This window comes from Prionailurus bengalensis, chromosome A3 (assembly GCF_016509475.1).
Source record: "Prionailurus bengalensis isolate Pbe53 chromosome A3, Fcat_Pben_1.1_paternal_pri, whole genome shotgun sequence".
Lineage (NCBI taxonomy): Eukaryota > Metazoa > Chordata > Mammalia > Carnivora > Felidae > Prionailurus > Prionailurus bengalensis.
In genome coordinates, this window is record NC_057354.1 from 119,964,918 (window position 1) to 119,991,413 (window position 26,496).

At 46.0% G+C, this 26,496-nt stretch overlaps 1 long non-coding RNA gene and 1 pseudogene across 1 annotated transcript; one reads left to right on the forward strand and one right to left on the reverse strand.

The window, feature by feature from the left end:
* Positions 1–12,642, reverse strand: LOC122497377. Its single transcript, XR_006301091.1, has 3 exons — positions 12,421–12,642; positions 12,156–12,267; positions 1–134 (listed from the first exon to the last, which is right to left on the reverse strand). It is a non-coding gene; the product is annotated as an uncharacterized LOC122497377 (long non-coding RNA).
* Positions 12,643–17,712: 5,070 nt separating this feature from the next.
* Positions 17,713–18,035, forward strand: LOC122467017 (annotated as a pseudogene).
* The last annotated feature ends 8,461 nt before the right edge of the window (positions 18,036–26,496 follow it).

Consider the following 26,496-nt stretch of genomic DNA (forward strand, 5'->3'; position numbering starts at 1 on the left):
TCAGATAAAATGACTTATTTAATGTCCGGTAGCTCATCAGTGGCAAATCAGGTATGGAACTTTAATTAAAAGGATCGAAGCACAACTTCTGAGCCACCCATATTTGTCGTCTTCAATTTCTTTTGCTTAATAGCCTGTGGGACACATGGAAAAGGTGTTATTATTTCACTTTCTAAAGATAAATTGAGATAGAGTGACAACGAGTAACTTTTGCAACTAGAATAGCAGAAGGTTTCAGTCTGGGATCCAGAATTGTTCATCTTTAGCAGGATATGTGAATTATAGCCAAAAATCTCATTGGGAAGCCACAGTGGAAAATGTAACCAGCAAGGGACACTCTGTAATCCTGGGCACGGTAATGTGAGGGAAAGCCTTAAAAAAAAAAAAAGAAAGAAAGAAACATTAGGACTGATAAGTCTTGCTGAGAAAGGGGAATGGGGCAGACCGTGTTTCTCCCACAGTGACAGGAAAAGATGGCAGCATTGGGCAAGGCAGGATCCTGTTTGGCAAGGAACGTCTGTCCTCATGTAGGAAAGCATGACTCATCAGGGTGCCCCAGCTCAATGACACAGTCTCTTAAGATCTTCCAAGTCCCCTTAGTCCAACTCTGTATTTACCAAGCAACTCTCAGATCTACTTTTGGCTTCCGCAGCACGCCTTCCCACAGAGTAAAGAATGTGCTGACTGGGGTTTCTTCAGATCTATTGTCAATTATATTTTACAGGATGAATGAATAAAGCTGCATCTGAGCTCTTTCTCGTGGGCTTGGTGGAGAGTGAGTTTGTTCATTCAACATTAATTCAACAAATATTTATTGAGTGTCACCTATGTGCCAGGCATTGGTCTGAGCCCTGGTGATACAAGTCAGATAAGGTCCTATCCTCATAGAGTGCTCTCATTAACAAGAGGTGACATGTAACAAAGCAAACAAATCAATAGATAATTTCAAATTGTGATACTCCCCACCTAGGGTTACTGAACCCCTTCCAACAGGCTCAGCTGTACTCCGGGTTCTGCAACCCTCCCCCTCTCATCTTTCCCAGGTCAACTTAAGAAGCTTTAGCCCAAGGCCAGAGGCCTCAGCATGAAATTTCCTCTCTGATCTGTCCTGGACCCTGAGAATTGAGTTTCAATAACTAAAGACCCACAGCCTCCTTTACCACCACAGTGCTCTAGACCATGGACCTCCATCTTGTTTCCTACCCACGACTTGATAACCTCATCCATTTGTTCATCCAACAGACACTTTCTGAGTTCTTACTGGACACGAAGCATTTTGTTTGGAGCCGGAGATTCAGAAATGACTAAGACATGGTCCCCGCCCTCCAGTTAGCAGTCCAAGGAAGAAGATCCACATTTATGGTTCCCCTGCTGCTTCTATGGGCTAGGAGTGACAAAAATGCGGGGTGACTGTGTGATTAGAAGAGGATCCCTAAGTCATACTGAGAGGTGTGATCAGGGAAAATTTCCCTCAGGAGAGGATCTTTAAATTGAGGTTTTAGAGAGTTTTTTTCCGACGTAACTTCGATTGTATTTTCTTTCCAAAAATAACAAATGTTGCAACTTTAGAAAATACAGAAAAGGAAGGGCATTGAAAGCCACCATTGATAACAATTTGGTGGTATGTACCTTCCAATCTCTTCACTATTCGAGCTTGGTTTTGAAGTGAAAAACTTTGAAGGCAGGGAGGAGAAAGTATTTGGTAGAGGCAATTGTCCTTAGGTTGCCTTTAAAATCCAGATGTAGGGCACCTGGGTGGCTCAGTCGGTTAAGTGTCCAACTTGGGCTCAGGTCATGATCTCACGGTTGTGAGTTCGGGCCCCACGTCGGGCTTTGTGCTGACAGCTGGGAGCCTACAGCCTGCTTTGGATTCTGCGTCTCCCTCTCTCTCTCTGCCCTTACCCCACTCACGCTCTCTCTCTCTCTCTGTCTCAAAAATAAATAAGCATTGGGGCGCCTGGGTGGCTCAGTAGGTTGAGCGTCCGACTGCGGCTCAGCTCATGATCTCGTGGTCCCTGAGTTCGAGCCCCGCGTCGGGCTCTGTGCTGACCGCTCAGAGCCTGGAGCCTGTTTCAGATTCTGTGTCTCCTTCTCTCTCTGACCCTCCCCCATTCATGCTCTGTCCCTCTCTGTCTCAAAAATAAATAAACGTTAAATAAATAAATAAATAAATAAGCATTAAAAAAATAATAATAAAATAATAAAATCCAGATGTCATTTTAAAAATAAAATTAAAAAAATAAATAAAAATAAAAACAAGACTTAATAGGTAAAAACACAAATACATATCTAGGTTTTGTTCACTGAAATCCTGTTGGCACCTGGCCACAACATGAAAGATAGTAGTTACCCAACATATACTGGTGAGTTAAAAAAAAAAACGAAAAAAGGAATAAGATGTAAATGGAAAGATGAACCTTTGAAAATTAAAGCATAAGAATGTGATTCCTTGTCTGAGGCCCAACATCTGCAAAATTGAAAACAGAGGATCCTGGAAAAGGGCCATGCCGGGCTGAGGTCTCTTGTCATTTGTTATCAAATTTTTATTTTATAATTTGTGATTTTGTTATCACGCTCTTTGCCTAAGCAAATGTCACAAAATGTTCCCGTTATATGTTCTAGAAGATTAACAGTTTTAGGTCTGTGATCCATTTTGAGTTTAGCATGAGGTATGTGTCAAGGTTCATTTCTTTCCATACAGATATCCTTTCGCTAGAGTACTGTATGTTTAAAATACTATCCTTTCAGGGGCACCTGGGTGGCTCAGTTAAGTGTCCAACTTAGGCTCAGGTCATGATCTCATGGTCCGTGAGTTCGAGCCCCGCGTCGGGCTCTGTGCTGGCAGCTCAGAGCCTGGAGCCTGCTTCAGGTTCTGTGTCTCCCTCTCTCTCTGCCCCTCCCGCACTTGTGCTCTGTCTCTCTCTGTCTCTCAAAAATAAATAAATGTTAAAAAAAAAATACTATCCTTTCAATGCAATTGGATTACCCTGGAACTTTTGTAAAGAAATCAGCTGATCTGATGAGTGAGAGTTTATTTCTGGACTCTGTTATGTTCCTCTGATCTATATCAGGGGTCAACAAATCCTGCCTACTCTGGCTTTTTACATAAAGTGTTATTATAATACAGCCACACTCATCCATTTCTGTATTCTGCCCGGCTGCTTTCAAGCTACAGTATAGCTGAGTAGTTGTTACGGAGACCATGTGAACTGCAAACCTAAAATATTTACTATCTGGCCCTTTAAAGAAAAAGTTTGCTGACCCTGGTCTATATTTACCCTTATGGGGAAACCACACTCTCTTGACCACTGAAGCTTTACAGTAATTTTTTTGTGTGTGTGTGAGCTCTACACCTAATATGGGGCTTGAACTCATGACCCCAAGATCAAGAGTTGCATGCTCTACCAACTGAGCCAGCCAAGCACCCTCTTCTAGTAAGTCTTTTTTTTTTTTAATTTTTTTTAACGTTTATTTATTTATTTTTTTAATTTTTTTTTCAACGTTTTTTATTTATTTTAGGACAGAGAGAGACAGAGCATGAACGGGGGAGGGGCAGAGAGAGGGAGACACAGAATCGGAAACAGGCTCCAGGCTCTGAGCCATCAGCCCAGAGCCTGACGCGGGGCTCGAGCTCCTGGACCGTGAGATCGTGACCTGGCTGAAGTTGGACGCTTAACCGACTGCGCCACCCAGGCGCCCCTAACATTTATTTATTTTTGAGACAGAGAGAGACAGAGCATGAACAGGGGAGGGGCAGAGAGAGAGGGAGACACAGAATCGGAAACAGGCTACAGGTTTTGAGCGGTCAGCACAGAGCCCGACGTGGGGCTCAAACTCACGGACCGTGAGATCATGACCTGAGCCGAAGTCGGACGCCCAACCGACCAAGCCACCCAGGTGCCCCTCTTCTAGTAAGTCTTTTTTTTTTTTAATTTTTTTTTTTAACGTTTATTTATTTTCGAGACAGAGAGAGACAGAGTATGAACGGGGGAGGGGCAGAGAGAGAGGGAGACACAGAATCGGAAGCAGGCTCCAGGCTCCGAGCCATCAGCCCAGAGCCCGATGTGGGGCTCGAACTCACGGACCGTGAGATCGTGACCTGAGCGAAGTCGGACGCGTAACCGACTGAGCCACCCAGGCGCCCCTCTAGTAAGTCTTGATAAGACAGTGTAAGTCCTCTGGCTTTGGTTTTCTTTTTCAAAATATTTTAGCTATTCTAAGTCCTTCAACTTTCCATATAAATTTTACAATAGCCTGTCAGGGCACCTGTGTGGCTCAGTCAGCTAAGCATCTGACTCTTGATTTCAGGCCAGGTTACGATTTCATGATTCATGGGATTGAGCCCCACATCGGGCTCTGTGCTGACAGTGCAGAGCCTGCTTGGGATTCTCGGTCTCTCTCTCTCTCTCTCTCCTGCTCTCTCCAAATAAATAAATAAACTTGAAAAATAAACATATAAATAAAAATGGCTTGTCAATTCCTCAAAAGAGACTGTTCAGATTTTGACTGGGACCACATAAATCTAAAGAACAAACCGGGAGGATTGCCGTCTTAACAATATCAAGCCTTCCAAACTATAACACTATCTTCTCTATTTAGTTCTTCAACTTCCCTTTGCAATATTTTATTGTTTCCAGCCTATAAGTCTTTCTCCAAATGTATTCCTATGTGAGCTTTTTTTTTTTTTAAACGTTTATTTATTTTTGAGACAGAGAGAGACAGAGCATGAACGGGGGAGGGTCAGAAAGAGGGAGACACAGAATCCGAAACAGGCTCCAGGCTCTGAGCTGTCAGCACAGAGCCTGACGCAGAGCTTGAACTCACAGACCGTGAGATCATGACCCGAGCTGAAGTCGGCCGCTTAACCGACTGAGCCACCCAGGCGCCCCCTATGTGAGCTTTTTTAATGTTATTATGAATGGAGTTGACTTTAAAATTTTTATTTTCTAGTTACTTGTTGCTGGTATATAGAAATACCATCGATTTTCATATATTGACTATGTACTATGTCCAACTGGCAAGTTTTATTTACTGTAGTAAGTTCTTTTTGGTAGATTCTTAAGGGTTTTTTGGTTTGTTTTTTTTTTTCATTCACAAACAGTGCCACCTACAAATAAAGACAGTTTCACCAAATACAGAATTACTCAAGCTTTCAATTTCTTTAATTTAGTTATTTTATTAGTTGCCAGAAAGGGAGAGTTTAAACTTCCAACTCTGGTTATGGAATTGTATGTTTCTCCCTTTAATTCTGTCAATTTTGCTTCAATTTTGATTTTTCTCTTGAGAATATGTTTTATTTTCTTGGTCTTTTATTTGCAGGCAATTTTGGGTTGCTATTTATATGAATGTCATGAATGTGAATTTGTGGAGATACTCAGACTGTTACTGTGATGGTCACTTTTGTGTGCATGCTTGACTGGGTCACTGGGCTTAGATAGTTGCCTAAACATAATTCTGGATGTTTCTGTGAAGGTGTTTTTTGGATGAGATTAACATGTAAATGGATGGACTTTAAGCAGATTATCCTCCGTAATGTGGGTGGGCCTTATGTAATCAGTTGAAGGTCTTAATAGAACAAAGACTGACTTCCCCTGATGTAAAAGGAATTTTGCCAGCAGAGCTACTTCTCTATAATCAATCGATTTCTCTCTCTCACTCCCTCCTCCTCTCTCCCTCTCTTTCACCCCCTGTCCACATACAGACACACATACACATACATACTTTGTTCTGTTTCCCTGGAGAACCCTGACTAATTAATACAGCTGTTTTTCACCAGTGAGTATGGTTTCCTTTGTTTTAGCAGGTGATTTTCTTGGCTAGGCTGGCTTGGCAAATCCCACGTCTTGTGCAGTATCTTCATTCTTGTTTCATGCCAAGTGTGGTGCAAGCATCACTCAGAGATACGACAGTTTGGAGAGCTCTCTGGTTCTGTCCTTTCTGTTCTTTTTTCTTTCTTTCTTTTTCAGTTTATTCATTTGTTTGTTTGTTTGTTTAGGAATCTCTATACCCAATGTGGGGCTCGAACTCACCACCCCGAGATCAAGAGTCATATGCTTTTCCGAATGAGCCAGCCAGGAGCCCTTGGGTCTTTTTTTTCCCCGGGGTTCCACTCCGGTCAGTTTTCGCTATTGTCCTGGCTTCTTCTTTTCTGGTTTCTCACATCATAAAACCTGTTTTTTCTTGTGAACCTGGCTGCCTTCTGTGTACAACACGGGATGCGTTTCACCCTGGGCTAAACGTCTCGAAGGTGAGAGCTTCTTTGTACACCTCCACCTGTCTCCTTCTGCTCTCCCGCCACCACCTGCAGGATGCCAGCTTCAGCGTCCGTCCAGTGTGCCTTTGGCTGGGCTGCGTGCGTGAGTCAGTGAGGTGGGTCAGAGAGGCGAGGGGTGGGGGGGCCCCTCTGATTCTGTTCTCGCTCCGCTATTTTCACGTAGTTCCTTTTTGTACTAAGCTCAGGGTCGATCACTGTTTTCTGCAGTGAAGAGTCACATGGTAAAATCTTTATCACACTCGGAAGTAGAGTCTCAGCCTTGGTATTTCTGAAAAAGTTTATCTCACCTTCATTACTGAAAGATATTTTTGGGGGCGCCTGGGTGGCTCCGCCGGTTAAGGGTCTGACTCGATTTCGGCTCAGGTCAGGATCTCACCGGTGGTTCGTGAGGTGTAGCCCTGCTTTAGGCGATGGGCTGACAGCACAGAGCCTGCTTGGGATTCTCTCTCTCTCTCCCTCTCTCTCTCTCTCTCTCTTTCTCTTCCCCTACCCCATGAGCACGTGCTGTCTCTCAAAAAAATTCTTTTTAATATTTAATGTTTATTTATTTTTGAGAGAGAGAGAGAGAGAAAGAGAGCGAGCTAGCATGTGCGCGGGCATGTGGAGGAGGGGCACAGAGAGACAGGGGACAGAGGGGCCAAAGCGGACTCTGCACTGACAACAGCAAGTCCAATGCAAGGCTTGAACTCGCGAAGCACGAGATCATGACCTGAGCTGAAGTCGGGCGCTCAACCGACCGAGCCCCTCAGGCACCCTAACATGGTTTAAAAAATAATTTTAAAAGGGGAAAAAAAAGAAAGATATTTTTGTTCTTGGTTGGCAGTTTTTCTTTCAGTGGCTTGGAGATGTCTCCCTATTATCCTCTGGTTTGCATGTGGCCAAGATGATGTCTGCTACTGTCCTTATCTTTGTTCCTCAGCACAGAGTGTATTTTCCCCTCTGGCTGCTTCTAGCGTTTTCTCTTTATCATCGTGTTTTAGCGATTTGACTACAATGCGCCTTGATGTGGTTTTTCTTCATTTTTTCTCTGAGTGGGGTTTGTTGAGTTTCTCTGATTTGTGGTGGGTTTATAGTTCTCGCCAAATTTAAGTAATTTTCAGCCCTTATGTCTTCAAACACGTTTTCTGTCCACTTCTCACCTCATCCCCTCTTTCCGGGACTCCAGGTACACGCACGAGAGGCCCTGAATGCTGCCACCACTCACTGATGTTCTGCTTATTTTTTTATTTTTTATTTTAGAGAGAAAGAGGGAGTGAGAGCAGGGGAGAAGGGCAGAGAGAGAGAGAGAGAGAGAGAGAGAGAATCTTAAGCAGGTTCCACGCTCAGCACAGAGCCTGACACGGGGTTCAATCCCACAACCCTGGGATCATGACCTGAGCCAAAATCAAGAGTCAGACACTCAACTGACTGAGCCACCAAGGCGCCCCAATATTCTTATTTTATTTTTAAAAACATTTTTTAATGTTTATTTATTTTTGAGACAGAGAGAGAGAGAGAGAGAGAGAGAGAAGCAGAGCACGAGTGAGGAAGGGGCAGAGAGAGAGGGAGACACAGATGCAAAGCAGGCTCCAGGCTCCGAAGTGTCAGCACAGAGCCTGACATGGGGCTCGAACCCACACACTGTGAGATCATGACCTGAACTGAAGTCAGACGCTCGACTGACTGAGCCACCCAGGTGCCCCAATATTCTTATTTTAGAGATGAATCTTTTTTTCCTATCTGTGTTGTATTTTGGATTTTTCTGTTGCTATGTTTTCATAGCCAAGAATGCTTTCTTATTTAATGTCTGATCTGCTATGCTATTAATTCCATTCACTATATTTTTCATCTCTAGAATTTTGATTTGGGCGTCTTGTAGATTTTCTATTTCACTCTTCCTGATGCTCATGCTGTCCTGTACCTTCTGGAATATATGGGATATATTTATAGTAGCTGTTTCAATGCCCTTGTTTCCTATTAGCTGTATCATTTCTGTTTCTGTTTCTACGGATTGATTTTTCTTCCTGCTTATTTGAATGACAGGTAATTTTTTATTAGACACCAAATATTTTGTGGGGTTTTTTTCCAGTTTTATTGCTATAATTGACGTGCAATATTGTGTTACGTTTAAGGTGTGAGACATAATGGTTTAATACACATGTATATTGTGAAATGATCACCACAAGAAGTTTAGGTAACATCCAAGAAACACTGCTTTTTTAACAGCCTAGTGATTGGACAAGTGTAGGTTATGCTGTGGTCCCCACAAGTAGCTGCCATCTGTCACCACACAGCCCTATTACAATCCCACCGACTATATTCCCCATGCTGTACCTTTAATCCCTGTGACCTATTCCTTCCATACCTGAAAGCCTGTATCTCCCACACCCCTTTTCCAGTTTGCCCACTCCCCACCCCATTCCCCTATGGCAGCCACCAGTGTATTCTCTGTATTTATGGGGCTGTTTCTGGGTTTGGGTTTGTTTGTTCGTTTGTTTTGTTATTTTACATTCCATATAAGTGAAACCATATGAGATACCAGATATTTTGAAGTTTATATTGTTGGGTACCAGAATTCTTTTATTTTAGAGAGAGAGAGAGAGAGAGAGAGAGCACGTGAGCAGGGGACAGGGGCAGAGAGGGAGAGAGAGAATCCTAAGCAGGCTCCATGCTGTTAGTGCATGTTAGCTCCACATGGGGCTTGATCCCATGAACTGTGAAATCATGACCTGAGTCAAGATGAAAAGTCAGACACTTGGAGGGGCATCGGGGTGGCTTCGTTAAGGTTAAGTGTGCGACTTCGGCTCAGGTCATGATCTCTCAGTTCGTGAGTTTGAGCCTCGGGTTGGGCTCTGAGCTGACCACTCAGTGTGGAGCCTGTTTCAGATTCTGTGTCTCCCTCTTTCTCTGTCCCTCCCCTGCTCATGCTCTGTCTCTTTCTCTCTCAAAAATAAAAAAAAAACATAAAAAAATAAAAACCAGGGGCACCTGGGTGGCTCAGTCGGTTAAGCGTCTGACTTTGGCTCACGTCATGATCTCGCAGTTCGTGAGTTTGAGCCCCAAGTCAGGCTCTGCGCGGACAGCTTGGAGCCTGAAGCCTGCTTCACATTCTGTGTCTTTCTCTCTCCCTCCCCCTCCCCCACTCACACTCTGTCCCTCTCTCTCTCTCTCAAAAATAAACATTAAAAAAAATTTTTTTAAATAAAAAAAACAAAAAGAGTCAGACACTTGAGGCACCTGGGTGGCTCTGTTGCTTAAGCATCCGACTTTGGCTCAGGTCATGATCTCACAGTTGGTGGGTTTGAGCCCCACGTCGGGCTCTGTGCTGACAGCTCAGAGCCTGGAGCCTGCTTCAGAATTTGTGCCTCCCTCTCTCTCTCTGCCCCTCCCTTGCTTGTGCTCTGTCTCTCTCTGTCTCTCAAAAATAAATAAATGTTAAAATAATTTTTAACAAAAGATCCAGACACTTAACTGAGCCTCCCAGGCGTCCTGGTACCAGAATTTTTTTTTTTTTTAATTCTGTGAAATATCTGGTGGCTTCAGTATAGGCTGTGGTTAAATTACTTGGAAATCGTCTGACCTTCCCAAGGCTTGCTTTCCAGCTTTGTTAGGTGAGTCCAGAACAACTCCTGGGACTCATTTGGCATGACCCCTGAGGCCATCCTCCTCTGAGGGCTCCAAGCCCCGTGTGTGGGGAGCACTTTCTGCTCTGGCTGGTGGGCACACCCACTCTTCCCAGCCTCGCACACGCTCTGGGGGCTCGTCCATCTCCTCGCCTCTACGGGGCTTCTTTTCCCAGTGCTGGGCATGTCCACAATCACACGTACCGATCAGTGCCCAGGCAAAACTTTCGAGGACATTCCTCTGCACATCTCCAAGAGTTCTGCCCCTCTCTCTGTGTGGTAGCCTGGAAGCTCTCTCTCCAGGCAGTGAGCCGGGACCTCCCCCAGAAGACTCATCTCATCTGCTTCCCGTCTCTCGGGGATCCCTGTCCGGAGACGCCTGCCATCCAATGTCTTCAAACCGTTGCTTTCTATATTTTGTTCCGTTTTATAACTGATGAAGGCAGAGGATAAATCTAGATTCTGCTACTACATCATTGCCCAAAGTCGGCGTTGCTTTTATTCTTTTAAAAAGCAATCTTTGTTTTATCGAGGCGTAGCATACACACATAAACGTGTACGAATCTAAGTGCGCAGCTCGATAAACTTTCACAAAATAAACACACATCTGTGTGACTATCTCCCATGTTAATACATAGAACATTGCCAGCACCACAGAAGCTTCGGGTTCTTTTCCGGTCACTACCTGCCCTCCCAGGGTAACCATCATTCTCATTTCTGGCACTACAGTGCTCGATTTACATAAATGGAGTCACGCAGTGTATGTATTCTTTTGGGTCTGGGTTTCTTTCACGCAACGTTATATTTGTCAGGTTCGTTCACGTTGTTATGCAAAAGCAATGATTAATTCACTTTCATTGCCGTGTAATATTCTATTTGATGAATATATCACATCTTTCCTCTAGTGTCTTGTTGGTGGACATTGAAGTTACTTCTAGTTTGGGCCTATTATGAATCGTGCCTTTACGATCATGTTTGCACATGTTTTGTGTGTGTACATATGCGTTTCTGCCAGAACCGCTAAATCGTAGGCTAGGAATCTCTTCCACTTTAGAAGATACCACCAAGTAGTTTTCCAAAGCAGTCATCCCAATTTACACTCTTACTAGCATTGTATGAGCGTTCTAGTTGCCCCATATCCTCACCAACACTCGTTATTATATCTTTTTAATTTGACTCATTCTGATGGATTTTAGTTACATTGCCTTTCAGAACACCCCATGGGCATAATCAAACTACCAGGCAGAATGAGCTAACAGTGTGCCAGCTTGAGACTCCTATATAAATTTTTTTTATGTTTTTCTTTATTTTTGAGACAGAGAGAGACAGAGCATGAGCAGGGGAGGGGCAGAGAGAGAGGGAGACACAGAATCTGAAAGAGGCTCCAGGCTCTGAGCTGTCAGCACAGAACCCAACGCAGGGCCCGAACCCAAGAACTGTGAGATCATGACCTGAGCCCAAGTTGGACACTTAACCGACTGAGCCACCCAGGTGCCCAGAGACTCCTATATATACGGTGTTTCTTCCCAATGTCTGTGTGAGCATTTCCCAATGCATTCAGTTGTTACATTTGTGTTCATCAACATCATTTGAGCCGAGTTTGAAAGCTAAGTGTTAGATGATTTACCAGGTGAATATATGGCGAGAGGAAAAGCAAACAAGGGCATGCTTGGTGGAGGAAGAAATATATGGGAAAGAAGTCATAAAAGGACTGTCTCAGGGCTCCCCGGTAAGATTGTGCGTGATTTGTTCCTCTGTCTATGGAAATGGCACCTCTAAGAATTGTTCAGGGCACAACCCATGAAGCTGTACACAGCAGCCATACCTGTCATGGTCAGGAATGATAAGAAATTTGTTATGAGCAGAGGGCAGAGTGGGTAGGTCAGAGAAGCGAGAGAAGTCAGATCCAGAGTTGGGGCAGCATAACCCACTGGGATCTTGCCGGAGGTTTACTTTAAAGGTTCACCCCACCCCCACGCCCACCCCACTACATGAAGGATTGTACCAGCTTCTTCCTCTTGGATCCTTCAGCCCTCTGAGCCAACAGGGCTGCCACTGAACTGGGGCGAAGGTGAAACCCGAGTCAGGAAGGAGAAATGCTGAGCACACTCAAGTTTGTCTTGCTACACAACTCTGGTCTCAACAAGTTGAGGAACCAACACCCTGTCCTTCCTCTCTTTGGGGCTTCCTCTCTTGCTTACAGCCTCAGCGCGCTCCTCTGTCTGGTAAAACTGGGTAAACCTGGATGGGAAGCTGTGCCCCACCTACCTGGCCCTTACCTTCATGTTTCTGAGTCACCAGGGGGTGGTTTCTGAGAGCACAAGAAAGCGAAAGGAAAATCCCAGGGTCCCCACGTATCTTCCCGACAGCCTGCCAGCATGAAGAATATCCCTGAAAAAGAAAAAGATTTCTTTGGGTTGACATTCTTTGTCCCTGAGTCCTCATGACGCTTTATATGTCTCTCTTGTATGCTTGTTCAGGGCATTAAATGATTGAAGTAGGCCCTCCTGTTGGGCTGGAAGGAAGGGATTATCCACTGTGTACCAGAGAAGGCAGGGTCCCTTCTGGAAAGTGAAGTTCAAGCTCAGGCTCTGCCTTCCTTCCAGTTACTTGGACAAAGTATGTTCCTTAAAGTAGAAACTGGGACTGATGGAGGCATTCCAAGAAGTGTGGGAAGGAGCATCTTTGTTGGCTCTGGCTACAAAGGGAGTAGTTCTGGAGAAGTAAGTGGTAAGAAGGTAACTCCCTAAGGACGAGGGAGGTTCCAGAACATGGAACCCAGGAAAGGTGCCCATAGTTACACCAGGATTCTGAGACTAGAGTAAATATCACGGGGCCATATGTCAGTGGGAGACTTGCAGGCCCCGGGGACTACGTGACCCAGGCTATGAGTAGAAACCCTTCCAACCGAGCGTTTTTGGCTTGTTTTTCTGCTTCTTTAACAAGATTGACTTTGAAATCACCCAACAGGGATATCAACCAGCACATTTAAAATATGGTCACCAGCGCTTGGTCTTATGAGAGGTAGAGAACAGGAGACACCGTTCCTGGCCTGGAGGAGGCTACTAAGGAACTAGAGAGAGAACAAGGCCCGTGAAGCCCCTAAGGAACAGCTCAACCGATAGGATTCTTTGTTTCCATTTTTGGCCAAAATTAAAATTATCATGAACTCCCCGAGCAGACACCAGCTGGGCAACAGTAGGAGTGTTAAACATCCCAGGAGAGGAGGAGGTATCCTGGGACCCAAAATTGTTCCCAGTTCATCTGTAAGTGTTGATGAGCTACGTGTGAATTGTGAAATTAACGGTAATATTCCTCAAAAACAAATAAACAAGACCGTAAAAGACCATAGCTGATTCAATACTAAACTATGCAGGTTGAGGGGGTCCACGGGCACCCAAGAGGCTCTAGGTGCTGAAAAAGTTCCACTGTCACTGGACTGGGGGCTGAAGGGAGGACAGGCCTTGGACAAACAGGGGACCAGTGTGGAGGAAGAGCCAAAGAAATCATCACCTTCAAAAATCACTCCCAGGGGCACCTGCGTGGCTCAGTTGGTTAGGCATCTGACTTCGGCTCAGGTCATGATCTCACGGTCTGTGAGTTCAAGCCCCGCGTCGGGCTCTGTGCTGACAGCTCGGAGCCTGGAGCCTGCTTCTGATTCTGTGTCTCCCTCTCTCTGACCCTCCCACGTTCATTCTCTGTCTCTCTCTGTCTCAAAAATAAATAAACATTAAAAACAACAACAAAAATCGCTCCCATTTCTCTTGAATTTTAAAATTTTCATAGAGGAGCGCCTGGGCAGCTCAGTCGGTCGAGTGTCCGACTCTTGATTTCGGCTCAGGTCCCTGCCTCGGCCTCTGCACTGAGCGTGGAGTCTGCTTAAGATTCTCTCTCTCTCTCAAATTAAACACACACGTACACACACGAGAAAAGAGAGACTGCTGCTATGGATGCGGGTGCAAGAGGGCCTGTGGCCGGTGACATTCTCAACAGGACTCTTGCTTTCTGTTCAAACAGTCTTTCCCATCCCCACGCCACCCCCACCCCTCCTGTGCCCTGCGGCCTCCTCCAGACCCCTTACGGGCTTCCCACACTGTCTTGCTGACTCCTTTACCATCACCACCAGCCTGCCCTGCTGGGAGTCCTTAGAAACGTGCTAGCGAGGTCTCCAAGGCCTCTCTGGTTGCTATATCCAGGCCACAATCCTCACCAGTTCATTCATTGTTCATTCATTCATTTATTGAGAGAATATTTGTTAGGTGCCAACCACTTGCGTGGTGCTGGCGATATGATACTGAGCAAGATGAATGAGGCAGAGGTTCTCTGTAGAGACAGCGTGAACCCCTTCCTCCCGAGATGTCACACACTCGTCACGCATGCACACGCATGCATGCACACGTGCATGGGCAGATGTGCTTGCCTTTTCTGTTTAGATCCTCCCCAAACTCTCTGACTGGCGACCCAGCTGCTGGGCATGTGATCTATGTAGGAGACACCAACTGGAGAGGAAGTTAGGCCTGTAATCTAAGGGAACTGGGGAGGAAGACGTCCTGGGGCGGGGGCACCCCAGATTGCACATCGGCCACTTGGCCATTTGCTAGTGGCCTGGGGAGTGTGAACTCTTGAGTGGCAGACACCCAGTGGAGAAGAGCACACGGCCAGGATCTCAGGTTCTGGGCTATTTCAGGCAGTCCTTGAGGCAAGGCTCTTTCCAGAAGGCCAGGGAGGGACCAGGGGCCTGGTTCCAGCCGTACATGCCTGCTACATCCTACTCCTTCGCTGAATCCTGGCGTTGCTCCTGGAGCATGAAGCTTCTAGAACGCCCCCCCCCCCCCCTTTCCTCCACCCCAGAGAGCAGAGTCTCTGGGCGGGACCCTGGTGTCCTATAAATACAAGGAGCCAGCCAGTTAGGACTTCAGCTTGATGAACACGCAAGGGTTTTGGTGATGGAAAGTCCCAGAATTTTCCTTTCTTTCTCTTTGTGGGGAATTATACAAAGTAAATGAAGAATAAAGAGGAGAAGGAGGAAGAAGAGGGAAGAAGGGAAAAAAAAGGAGCAGATAAGGAAGAGGTGGAGAAAGAAAGCATTTTTTAACAAAACACAGATCTGATCACAGTATTTTCCTGCTTTTAGTAACTTCCCATTGCTAATGAGATAACCACAGCCTTCTTTCCTCTCTCCCCACCCTCCCCACCCCTTCCAGTCACAGGGGGGCTCTGGGGCCTGCTAGGATGTGCTCACCCGTCTTGTGGGAAATTGCCCCATGGGGTTGCAGTAACTGAAACAGAGAACACCATAATGGGCCCATCACAAGGAGCATAGAGAGCTATCACAAGGGGGTTTTAGTCCTGGCTCTGTGACTGTAGGACCATGGGAAAATGGCCCTCCTTTTCTTTACCTGCTCAGTGGTCAGGGAGAATAATCCCTGCCCTGCCTTGCTAGGTTGTTGTGAGGCTCAGGTGAGATAAAGAACCCAGAAACCCTTTGTGAATTCTCAAGCACTGAACAAATAAAGGATTGTTCCTACTACTGAGTAAAGTACCTTGAGAAATCAGCAGCCTACCCCTTTCATCTGTCCGCGCTTTTCTGTCTAATGACCCTCATGTCAGTACAACGCTCTAAGCTTTGCAAAGTAATTTTATACACATTGTGTCACTTGTTCTGACTCCATCCCTGTGCAGTGGCTGTGCAGGACTGCCCCTTGCTGGGCATATCAGGGCACAGGCTCAGAGGGGTGAAGTCACCAGGAGGCCGGGGCACACTGTGGCCGAGCCAGGCCCGAGCTCAGGTTTCCTGACTCGGGCTCAGAGCGTGCTCCGAGCCCTGGGGCCACTCTGCTCCCAGCTCAGAACAGCTGTCGTTCCCTTTAGCTTCTAAACCCGCAGAGGGTACAGGCAGGATCTTCCGAGGGGATTGACGTCCCCGTCCCCACGGCAGTTAGCACGGCCTGTGGGTGGAGCTATTGCCGAGAACGCTTGAGCCTTTGCCGGGAGCCTCGGACTTGGGTTTTGAAAGTCTACTTGCCGTGGCCTGTGCGAGTTTGTCCCAGCTCCTTTTTTGTCACTCCTCTGTGACAGCGCTCAGCCAGCAGGGAGGCCAGAGGTGCGCATTTTGGACCACTTTGGAATCCTCCCTCCAAACACCGTCTGGTGGCTCACTCTCACAGCTGGTGAGTATCGTTCCTTGTCCAGCCACGGGGTTGGGGAGGGGCCGAGAAGTGTACGCATGCTTGCTCCCTGACCTGCGGGTGCTCACAGCTGGAGAGACAGCGTCACGTGAGAAACAGCTAGAAGGATGGTGTGAGTGCCCTCTCAAGGCGGGGGAGGGCGGGGCCCATGACCCTCCACCATGAGAGACACAACCAGCTCAGAGAGGCAGAGATCCCTGGGGACGGGGAGGCTCTGAGGAAGCTTCCTAGCTGAGGACACGCGCATCCCCTTCCCCTTAGTTTGTCTCCGTGTCCGGCTGAAACATTGTTGCAGTTGGTGAATCACACCAGGAAAACCGCCCCTGCCACATTCCGGGATGTGAAAGCCAGGACCTTGGCCTCACTGCTGATTGGTGGTGGTGGACCAGGGGAAAGGGCACCAGGCAGGCAGTCTGGTGATGCAGGATTCTGTGCCCTGACCTACACACACCGGTCGGATGAGGCAGAGTCGGGTGCTTTTCCAGTCAAGGTCAATGCCAAAGCGGCCAGAGTCAGGTCTCCTGACTTTCCACCGCAGGTACCTCCCGCGTTTGGTGACGATGGTGAGCTTGGCTGGCGGGCGTTCGGAGAAATATCTAGAATTCAGGAGAGAGAGCAAGGCTAGAATGTTAGTGGGCAATACCTCCCACCACTTCCTTTCCCCAAGTGCCAGAGGGCTTGGAGGAGGCTGTTCCCACAACGTTTAAAATAGTGTTTGGGGGCGCCTGGGTAGCTCAGTTGGTTAAATGTCTGACTCTTGATTTTGGCTCAGGACATGATCCCAGGGTTCTGGTACTGAGCCCCACATCGGCCTCTGCACTGAGTGTGGAGCCTGCTTGGGATTCTCTTTCTCTCTCTGCCTTTGCTCCTCTTCCCCATTCGCACTCTCTCTCTCTGTAAAATAAAAATAAATAAATAAATAAAATAAAAATTTAAAAGAAGTATTTGCAAAAAGAAAAACAAGAAGGTCACCCTGAATGTGCAACAATAGAGAGAATGATCTGAAATGAATTATGATCTGAAAACAGTTACAAAGTTAAGTCATCATTTAAAACAAGGCTCTTAGGGGCTCCTGGCTGGCTCAGTCAGTAGAGCACGCTTGATCTCAGGATTGTGAGCCCAAGTCCCACGTTGGGCATGGAGACTACTTTAGAAAGAAAGAAATAGGGGCACCTGGGTGGCTCAGTTGGTTGAGCGTCCAACTTCAGCTCAGGACATGATCTCACAGTCCGTGAGTTTGAGTCCTGTGCCAAGCTTTGTGCTGACAGCTCAGAGCCTGGAACCTACATCAAATTCTGTGTCTCCCTCTTCTGCTCACGCTCTCTCTCTCTCTCAAAAATAAATAAATATTAAAAAGTTTTTATTTTATTTTATTTTATTTTATTTTACATTTATTTATTTTTGAAAGACAGAGAGAGACAGAGCATGAGCGGGGGAGGGGCAGAGAGAGAGGGAGGCACAAATTCTGAAGCAGGCTCCAGGCTCTGAGCTGTCAGCACAGAGCCCAATGCAGGGCTCAAACCCATGAACTGTGAGATCATGACCTGAGCCCAAGTCGGATGCCTAACCGACTGAACCACTCAGGGACCCCTAAAAAAAAATTTTTTTTAAATAAATAAATAAAACAGTAACGCTTTGAGAATGTAGGTGACAGTTGAGATTTCACTGTCAAGCTGGGAACCGGAGAGATGCCCCAGTCTGACCCCAAGACGGTGCAGGATCTCACCCAGGTGGTACCGACCCTCCTGCAGCAAAGTGACGACATGGGTAGTCCCAGTGACTATCTGGAGAAAACATTGCAGACCTCGAGGCACAGGCTGGGGTGGAAGAACCGGAAGGCGAAAACCACATCTCTGCCACACCAAAGAGTCGAAGGTTGCTAATTTACACTGGAACACCATTTTTACAAGTCAAGAGACCAAATGGTTTTTTGAAAAAAATGTTTTAATGTTTATTTATTTTTGAGAGAGAGACACACAGCATGAGCTGGGAAGGGGCAGAGAGAGAGGGAGACACAGAATCCAAAGCAGGCTCCAGGCTCCGAGCTGTCAGCACAGAGCCCAACGCGGGACTCGAACTCAAAAACCGTGAGATCATGACTGAGCCGAAGCCGGATGCCTAACCGACTGAGCCACCCAGGTGCCCCCCAAATTGTTTTTTGAAGCAACTACTACGTGTAGACAGGGTTTCTATGATAAAGTGAGTATTCTTCTTATCACATACTGTATAGTGAGTTGATAGAGTGATTCTCCCCAGTTTCTTGAACACGATAACTTTATATCTTGGATTTCGGTCTGTTGTGCTGTTAAATATTAAACTTTAGTGGTTCTTGCATAAAATTGTCAAACATTTTAGTGTAAAAAAATTTCCTCAAGTAACACTTTTAGAAAATAATATAGGAGAATATCTTTGTGACCTTGGGTAGGGGAAGAGTTTTAAAGCAGAACACAAAAAATGCTAACCTGAGAAAGAAAACTGGAGACGTGTGTGTGCATTAAATTTCAGGAATACTGGCTATAAAAAGGTGCCGTGAAAAGAATGAAATGTCAAGCTACAGAGAAAATGCTTGCAACACATATAAGCCACAGAAGGTTCAAAGCCAAAATGTAAAAGAAATCTTATAAAGCAACAAGAACGGGACAGGCAACTCAGTAGAAAAATGAACAAGAGATAGAAGGGGCAATTCACAAAAGAAGATATGAAATGTCAGCCAGCCTATGAAAAGATGTTTAGCTTTATTTGTCATCGGGGAAATCCAAATTAAAACCATAACGAGTTGCCAAGTATCTAACACTAAGAACGCCAATATTAAGTGTTGCTTCTGACGTGAGGCAGCCGGAACTCTCACAGGCTGCTGTAAGTGCAACCTGTTACACCCAGTTTGGCAAACAGTTTGACATCATCAACTGAAGTTGAAGGCTGCATTCTCTATCATTCAGCACAGGATCATAGAAAATATATGCAACGCTCCTAGGAATATACACAACAGAAATGGGTCCGGGGTACATGGGTGGCTCAGTCGCTTAGGTATCTGGCTCTTGATTTCGGCTGTCACAAGCTCATGATTCAGGAGATTGAACCCTGTGTCGGGCTCCCTGCTGGCAGCATGGAACCTGGTTGGGATTCTCTCTCTCCTTCTCTCTCTCTCTCTCTCTCTCTCCCTCTCTGCCCCTCCCCTGCTCCTGCATGCACTCTCGCCCTCTCTCATTCTCCCTCAAAATAAATAAATAAAGTTTAAAAAAAAGAAATGGGTTCAAGGTGCACGAGAAACGTAAACGAGAATGCTCATAGCAGCATAATGTGTAATAACCTCAAACTGGAAACAACCCAGATGTCCATCAAGAGCAGATGCGAGGTGGTATAGCCATACCGTGAAACGGTATAGGGTAATAACCCTCCACACAACAGACCAGCAGCATGGATGAGTCTATCAAATAAACGAAAAAAGAAAAAAGCCAGATACAAAAGAATACACACTGCACGAGTTCCATAAAACCCCAAAATGGGCAAAACGGGCGCCTGGCTGGCTCAGTCAGTAGAGGACATGACTCTTGGTCTTGGGGTCATATGTCCAAGCCGCACACTGGGCATAGAGTTTACTTTAAAAAAATGGGCAAAACAAACCTGTTCTCTTTGTTTTGTTTTGTTTTGTTTTGTTTAATTCACTTATTTATTTTGACAGAGAGAGCGTGCATGATGGGGAGGAGCAGAGAGAGAGAGAAGGTTCATGCGGCTCTGTCAGTACAGAGTCCGACTTGCGGCTCAAACTCAGGAACTGTGAGATCATGACCTGAGCCGAAATCGAGAGTTGGACGCCCAACCAACCGAGCCCCCCAGGCGCCCCAAAACCATACTCTTTAGATGGTAAAAGGACAAAGAGAAGCAAGTAAGTGACTATCATAAAAATCAGGAGTGGTTACCTTAGAGAGGAGGGAGAGAAATGTGGTTGCAAATGGTCCCGCAGGGGACTTCTGGGATGCCGGCAATGTCCTGGGTTTAGCCTGGGTGTTTGGTACAGGGATGTTGGTTTATAATAATTCTTCAAGTGGTGTATTCATGTAATGCAACTTTCCGAGTGTGTTTTATTCGACTAAACTATGTGAAATTGCCAATATCAACCATTTTAATCTACAAAACGGCAGTTTCATAGGGTTCAACCTAACATTTCACAGTAAAGACCAGTTTACATTAAGCTAAGCAGCCGTTCAAAATGATGATTTTAAGGCTATTAATGACTGCGTTCACTCATTTATTTATTAAGCAAATGTTTCCCAGGGGCTTTGATGAACCAGGCATACTTGTAGGCACGGGGATGGGGAATCAAAATCTGTCGGGGTCGGGGGGGCTTGGGTGGCTCAGTCGGTCGAGCTTCCAACTTCAGCTCAGGTCATGAGCTCATGGCTCCTGAGCTCAAGCCTCGCGTCGGGCTCTGTGCTGACGGCTCAGAGCCTGGAGCCTGCTTCGGATTCTGTGTCTCCCTCTCTCTGCCCCTCCCCTGCTCATACTCTGTCTCTGCCTCTCCGTCTCTCTCTCAACTAAATAAACATTAAAAAAAAATTTAAAACAAGCAGACAAATTCTGTCATGGTGCTCACATTCCCATGAAGTGGAGGAGAGAGGCTGTGCACAGCCACCGGAGGACGGGTCCGCAGGCCGTGAAAAGAACAAGGGCACAGGCCCTAAGTCTGGAACGTGCTTGGCGGGACTGCAGAACAAGGAGGCCAGCGTTATCCAGTCAGAGTGTAACAAGGGGAGAGGACGAGCACACGAGACGAGAGGTAACCAAGGACCGACCACGGAAGTCCCACACGCCCGGGCGAGGGACTTTGGATTTTATTCCGAGAGTGACAAGAGGCCGCTGGAAGCCTGAGAGCGGGAAGTGCTATGATTCGATTTCTAGTTTGGAAGGAAGAGACCGACTGTTCTATGGAGAAGGGAAGTAGGGAAGCTGAAGCAGGGATTCCTGTTACTGTGATGTCTGGGCACGAGATAAAGGTGGCATGGACCAGGGCGGGGGTGATGGGGGCACGCAGGGTGTCGGAGTCAGAGCTGGTAAATTTTATAGGGAGAACCCAGACCGGATTTGTGGATGGATTTGTGGATGGACTGCATGGAGAGTAAGCAGAAAAGGTCAGTAATGTGTATGATATATATTTTTTTAATTAGGATACACAATTCTATAGACAGTACGGTCAAAACTCTTCAAAATGTGTTCTTGGGGCACCTGGCTGGCTCCGTTGGTGGGGCATGCGACCCTTGATATCTGGGTTGTGAATTCTGGCCCCATGTTGGATGTAGAGAGTACTTAAAAATAAAATCTTTAGGGGCGCCTGAGTGGTTCAGCCGGCCAAGTGTCCGACTCTAGGTTTTAGCTCAGGTGATGATCTCACGGTTTGTGGGTTTGAGCCCTGCCTCGGGCTGATGGCACGGAGCATGCTTGGAATTCTGTCCCTCCATCTCTGCCTCTCCCCTGCTCATGCGCACTCTCATTCTCAAAATAAATAAATAAACATTAAAAAATTTAAAATAAAATAAGATCTTAAAAAAAAAAACATACGTGTTCTTAAAAGTATTTCTGTAATGAGAAATTCAAGTATGGGGAAGTAGAAGACATCCAGTTGGGGAGACAGAATATTTCCGTTGATGGATGGGGGACACCATTTAAAAAGTTGATGCTAATTGCACATAGTGCAAATGGCCACAGGAGATAAGAAAAGAAAGAGACACCGAGGCCTGGAGAAGGCAGGAAAGTGTTTCCTGGGGAGGCAGGAGTTGACATGGGAGTTGAAAGAGGGGGCATGTTAAGAGCTGAGACTCCAGGGGCACCTGGGTGGCTCAGTCGGTTAAGCGGCCGACTTCGTCTCAGGTCATGATCTCACTGTCAGTGATTTCAAGCCCCGCGTCGGGCTCTGTGCTGACAGCTCAGAGCCTGGAGCCTGTTTCAGATTCTGTCTCTCCCTCTCTCTGACCCTCCTCCGTTCATGCTCTGTCTCTCTCTGTCTCAAAAATAAATAAAGGTTAAAAAAAAAAAAAAAAAAGAGCTGAGACACCGGGCCCAGGACGGGTTGATAGAGTTGGGGACATTTGACATAAGTCCCAGGACTGCCAGGTACCACCGGATTAATGTGAAAGTTAGATAAAACGTCTGTAATCCACCTATCAGGTGCTCAATAAACAGTAGCTACTGAGGACAGTGCTTTTTCAATATTCAGATTTTTTTTTAATGTTCGTTTATTTTTGAGAGACAGAGTTTGAGTGGGGGAGAGGCAGAGAGAGAGGGAGACACAGAATCTGACACAGGATCCAGGCTCTGAGCTGTCAGCACGGAGCCCCATGCGGGGCTGCAACTCGGGAACCACGAGATCATGACCCGAGCCAAAGTCCGACACTTAACCGACTAAGCCACCCAGGCGCCCCGCGATGTTCGGATTTTTAATATTTCAGATTTTTCTGTATTTTGGGGGGAAAGGGTGGAGAGTGGACTCAACTCCCATCTACCAGAAAATACAGCAGAGAAAGGAGAAAATAAACTATTGGGAAAAGAAGAGCTGCGAGTAAGCTGGACGTGGACACAGCATCGGCGGGGGGGGGGGGTGGAGGGAGGGGGTTGGGGGGGGTGGGACTCTTGAGTTAGATAATCTCACAGCGATGGAGAGCCCACAGATTTGGAGCTCAGCCAGTGATTCTGTCACATGGTCATGTCTCCCTCTGCTGGCAGAATTTGGTTTTGCAGGGTAATCCCAAGTCTTGAAGAACAAGGGAAAATTTGTAGGCCTCAGGATTGCTAAAGACCTAACTCTTCTTGATATAACCTCATCTTGACTGTTACTGGGACCACATTAGAAGAAGATGCCTGTATGGGCATCCTCTGGGAAAGAAGAACTGTCATTGTCACAGAAAATGCAGTGAGGGGAATTTCTTCCTCCCACCAAGCCAATGATGAATCTGGACGTCTATGGAACTGTCATTCAAACCAGGACTGAGAAACTACCATTCTGCCATATCCACAACAAGCTCTTCTTGTGGCATAGGAAAAAGACCACCAGAGTTGAAGGTTTGGAGTCTGAAAACTGACTGTGCCACTTGATGGTAGGATGTCCTTCCCTGGTCAATTAGCCTAAAACTTGGAGTCCTTTTTTTTTTTTTTTTTTTTTTGAGTGTATTTATTTATTTTGAGAGACACAGAGAGAGAGAGGCAGAGAGAGAGAGGAAGAGACAGTGCAGAGCCTGATGCAGGGCTTAATCTCACAAACTGTGAGATCATGACCTGAGCCGAAATCAAGAGTTGGACACCTAGCAGACTAAACCACCAGGCGCCCTGGAATCCTCCTTTTTATGGGGATATTAATATCTGCCCCTTTTCTGGGGTTGATGTGACAATTAAGTGAGAAATACATGTGATAATGCCTTATTAACCGTAAATCATTCTACAAATATAATTTTTTTTTTTTTTTACCACCGCTTCTTGGTCTTGCCTCCCCATTTCCTTGCCCTGAAGGTCTCGGAACATTCATTCATTCATTTGCTTAACAACCGATTTTGATTACCTAACGTGTATACAGTATCATGCTAGGTATGGGGAAAGGAGACACAGAAGCAAAGAGCATAGCTCCTGTCCTCAGGGGGCACACATTATGGGGAGGGAGACAGACTCAGTTAACCATAACCCATACAAGGGAACCAGTGATGAGTTCTCTAAGGCTAATTAAACAATGAGCTATGGAATTATGAGGAAAGGAGCGATTAATTAGAATAGATAGAATTAGGAGAGTCAAAGAAGTCTTCCCAGAAAAGGTGATGTTCATACAGGACTTTCACTTTTTCTGTTTATTTATAAAAATATTTATTGAAGCACCTGGGTGGCTCAGGCAGTTAAGCATCCGACTCTTGATTTCAGCTCAGGTCATGATCTCATGGTTCGTGGGTTCCAGCCGCACACGGGCTCTGTGCTGACAGTGCAGAGCCTGCTTGGGATTCTCTCTCTCCCTCTCCGCTCCTCCCCACTTGTTCTCTCTCTGTCTATCTCAAAATTAATAAATTAACCTTAAAAAATTTTTTTAAATATTTATTGAGCACATGCTATGTGCCAGGAATTGGACTAGTCATTGTGGATACAAGAGTGACAAAACAGGCACCTGGCTGACTCAGTCAGTAGAACAAGCAACTCTCAATCTTGGGGGCGTGAGTTCAAACCCCACATTGGGTGTAGCGTTTACTTTTTAAAAAATGAGCCAAACAGAGATGTTATATCTTCACAGAACAACAAAGGAGGGCAAATATTTATTTAATTACAATTATGCTAAGTTTTATGAAAAAAATACAGGAACAGAGAGAACATATTACAAAGGGGTATAAACTAGGTGAGAAAGTCAAGAAATACACCCATTGGAATCGACATTCAAGCTGAGAGCTGAAGAATGAAGAGCAGGTATCTAGGTAAAGATGATTAGGATAAATGTTTTAGGTTGCAGAAACAGGCCCTATGCAAAGGCCCTGTGGTCTTTACAGGAAGCAAGGTGAAGAGTGGCATGAGATGTGACAGGAGATATGGCAGGTAGCAGACTGCATAGGTCTTTGGAGGCTACATTCATGATTTGGACTTCAATTCAAGAGCAATGAAGAACATCGAAACATTTTAAGCATGGGGAGACATGATCGGACATGTCTTTTTAATTACTTGTAGGATTACTTGTACAGAATGGACGGGTAGAGGCAAGAGAAGACCTAAGGAGACCAGACTGGAGGCTACTGTGGGGCACCAGGCCGAGAAGATGGTGGCTTGGGTCATGAGATTGACTGTGGAAGGGGAGAAGAAGTCCGTAGATCTGACAAATGTTAAGGAAGTTGAGTTGACAGGATTTAGTGTTTGGAAGGATACATTGTGGGTGGGGGAAGAGCCATTTACAGAGCTAGAGACCATTCTTGGAGGACAAAGTTTGGAAGGGAGAATGATGAGTTCAGTGTGAACAAGTAGAATTTCCGGCACATGGGAGCCATCCAAGTGGCTATGTCCATTAAAGAATTGGATACATGGATTTGGAGCTCAGAGAAGGCAGAACTGGAATACCAATTTAAGAATCACTTAGACATGAACTGAAGCAAGGAACTACGGTGATCATTATAGGGTGACATGGAAAGTAAAAGGGGGCTTAGGATCAAACCTTAGTGAACACCATTTAATGTTGGAGTTGAATGAGGTCAACCGGTCAGGGAGACTGAACTGAGCCACCAAAAACCCGTGAGAGCTGTAGGAGGAAAACCAGAAAAGTGTAGGGTCATGAAAACCACAGGAAGTGAGTGAGAGTTTGCTAAAGAAGGATGAGGTGGGTTATGCCAAATGCTCCTATTGAAAGGGGTCCACTAGAATTGGCACCTCGGGGCTCCTGATATCCTTGGTAAGAGAAATCTCTGTGGAACAGTGGTAGTAGAAGCCATATTGAGTTGCGGAACGAATACAAAGTGAGGTGGTGTAGACAGGGACGGTTAGGAGAACATTTCAGGCAGAGATGCAGCGTGAGCAAAGGCCTGGGGGCCTGAAAATTTACGGTGTGTTTGGAAAACTTCAAGAAAACCCAAATGACTAGAGACTTGAGTGTGGAACAGGGAGAGGGAAGGAAGAACGGCTGGAGAAGATGATGAAAAGGGAAACACAGGATGTGAACACCGTTGACTACAAAGGACAAAAGGAAAGAAAACTACTAATTTTTTTTTTTAATGTCTTCTACATCCAGGGAGTTTTCACATCGTCTCTCTCAAAACTCATGTAAACCCTGTGAGTAATGGAAACATTCTTATCTTCACTTTTCCTGCTGGGAAAATAGCTGTTCGGAGAAGCTGAATGATTTACTCAGGATCACACATCTTGTAGGCGTTGGGATTCCAGGCCCCCTCCCATAGCCGAGGATCTGAGCAAGTGCCTGGCCAGGTGGCAGTGTCACGTGGGAAGAACAGGGCCAGAATCCCTCTTATCCAGCAGAGATGTAGTGTCAGGTGAGTTAGCCAAAGCAGAGAAAGAGTAGTCCAAAAACCAAAGCCAAGCGCAACAAGAAAATAGTTCAAGAGCCAAATGGTTGCTCCATCCAGAAGTCAGGTTGCCAGAGCCAAGAGAGGTTAGTCTACAAAGCCAAAACCCCACCCAGTAATTGGTCCAAAAGCCAAGTTAATCATAAGCAGTAGAGCTTGATCAAAGAGAGGGCCGAGGAAAGCCAGGAGACTTCACAAGTAGGTGAGCCAACAGCTAAGCCTCAAGCTTCCCGTCGAGCTGACATCAAGGTCCCGGGGATTTGAAGATGGGGAGGAGGTGAAGAACTAAACAATTAGGTCCTCCCGAGAATAGCATCATTGGAAATGTTTTGTGCAAAGATTCTGCTGGTGCCTCTGTGAAGAAGGGCCATGAAGGTCCAGATAACACTATCTCCTCAATCTGGATCTCA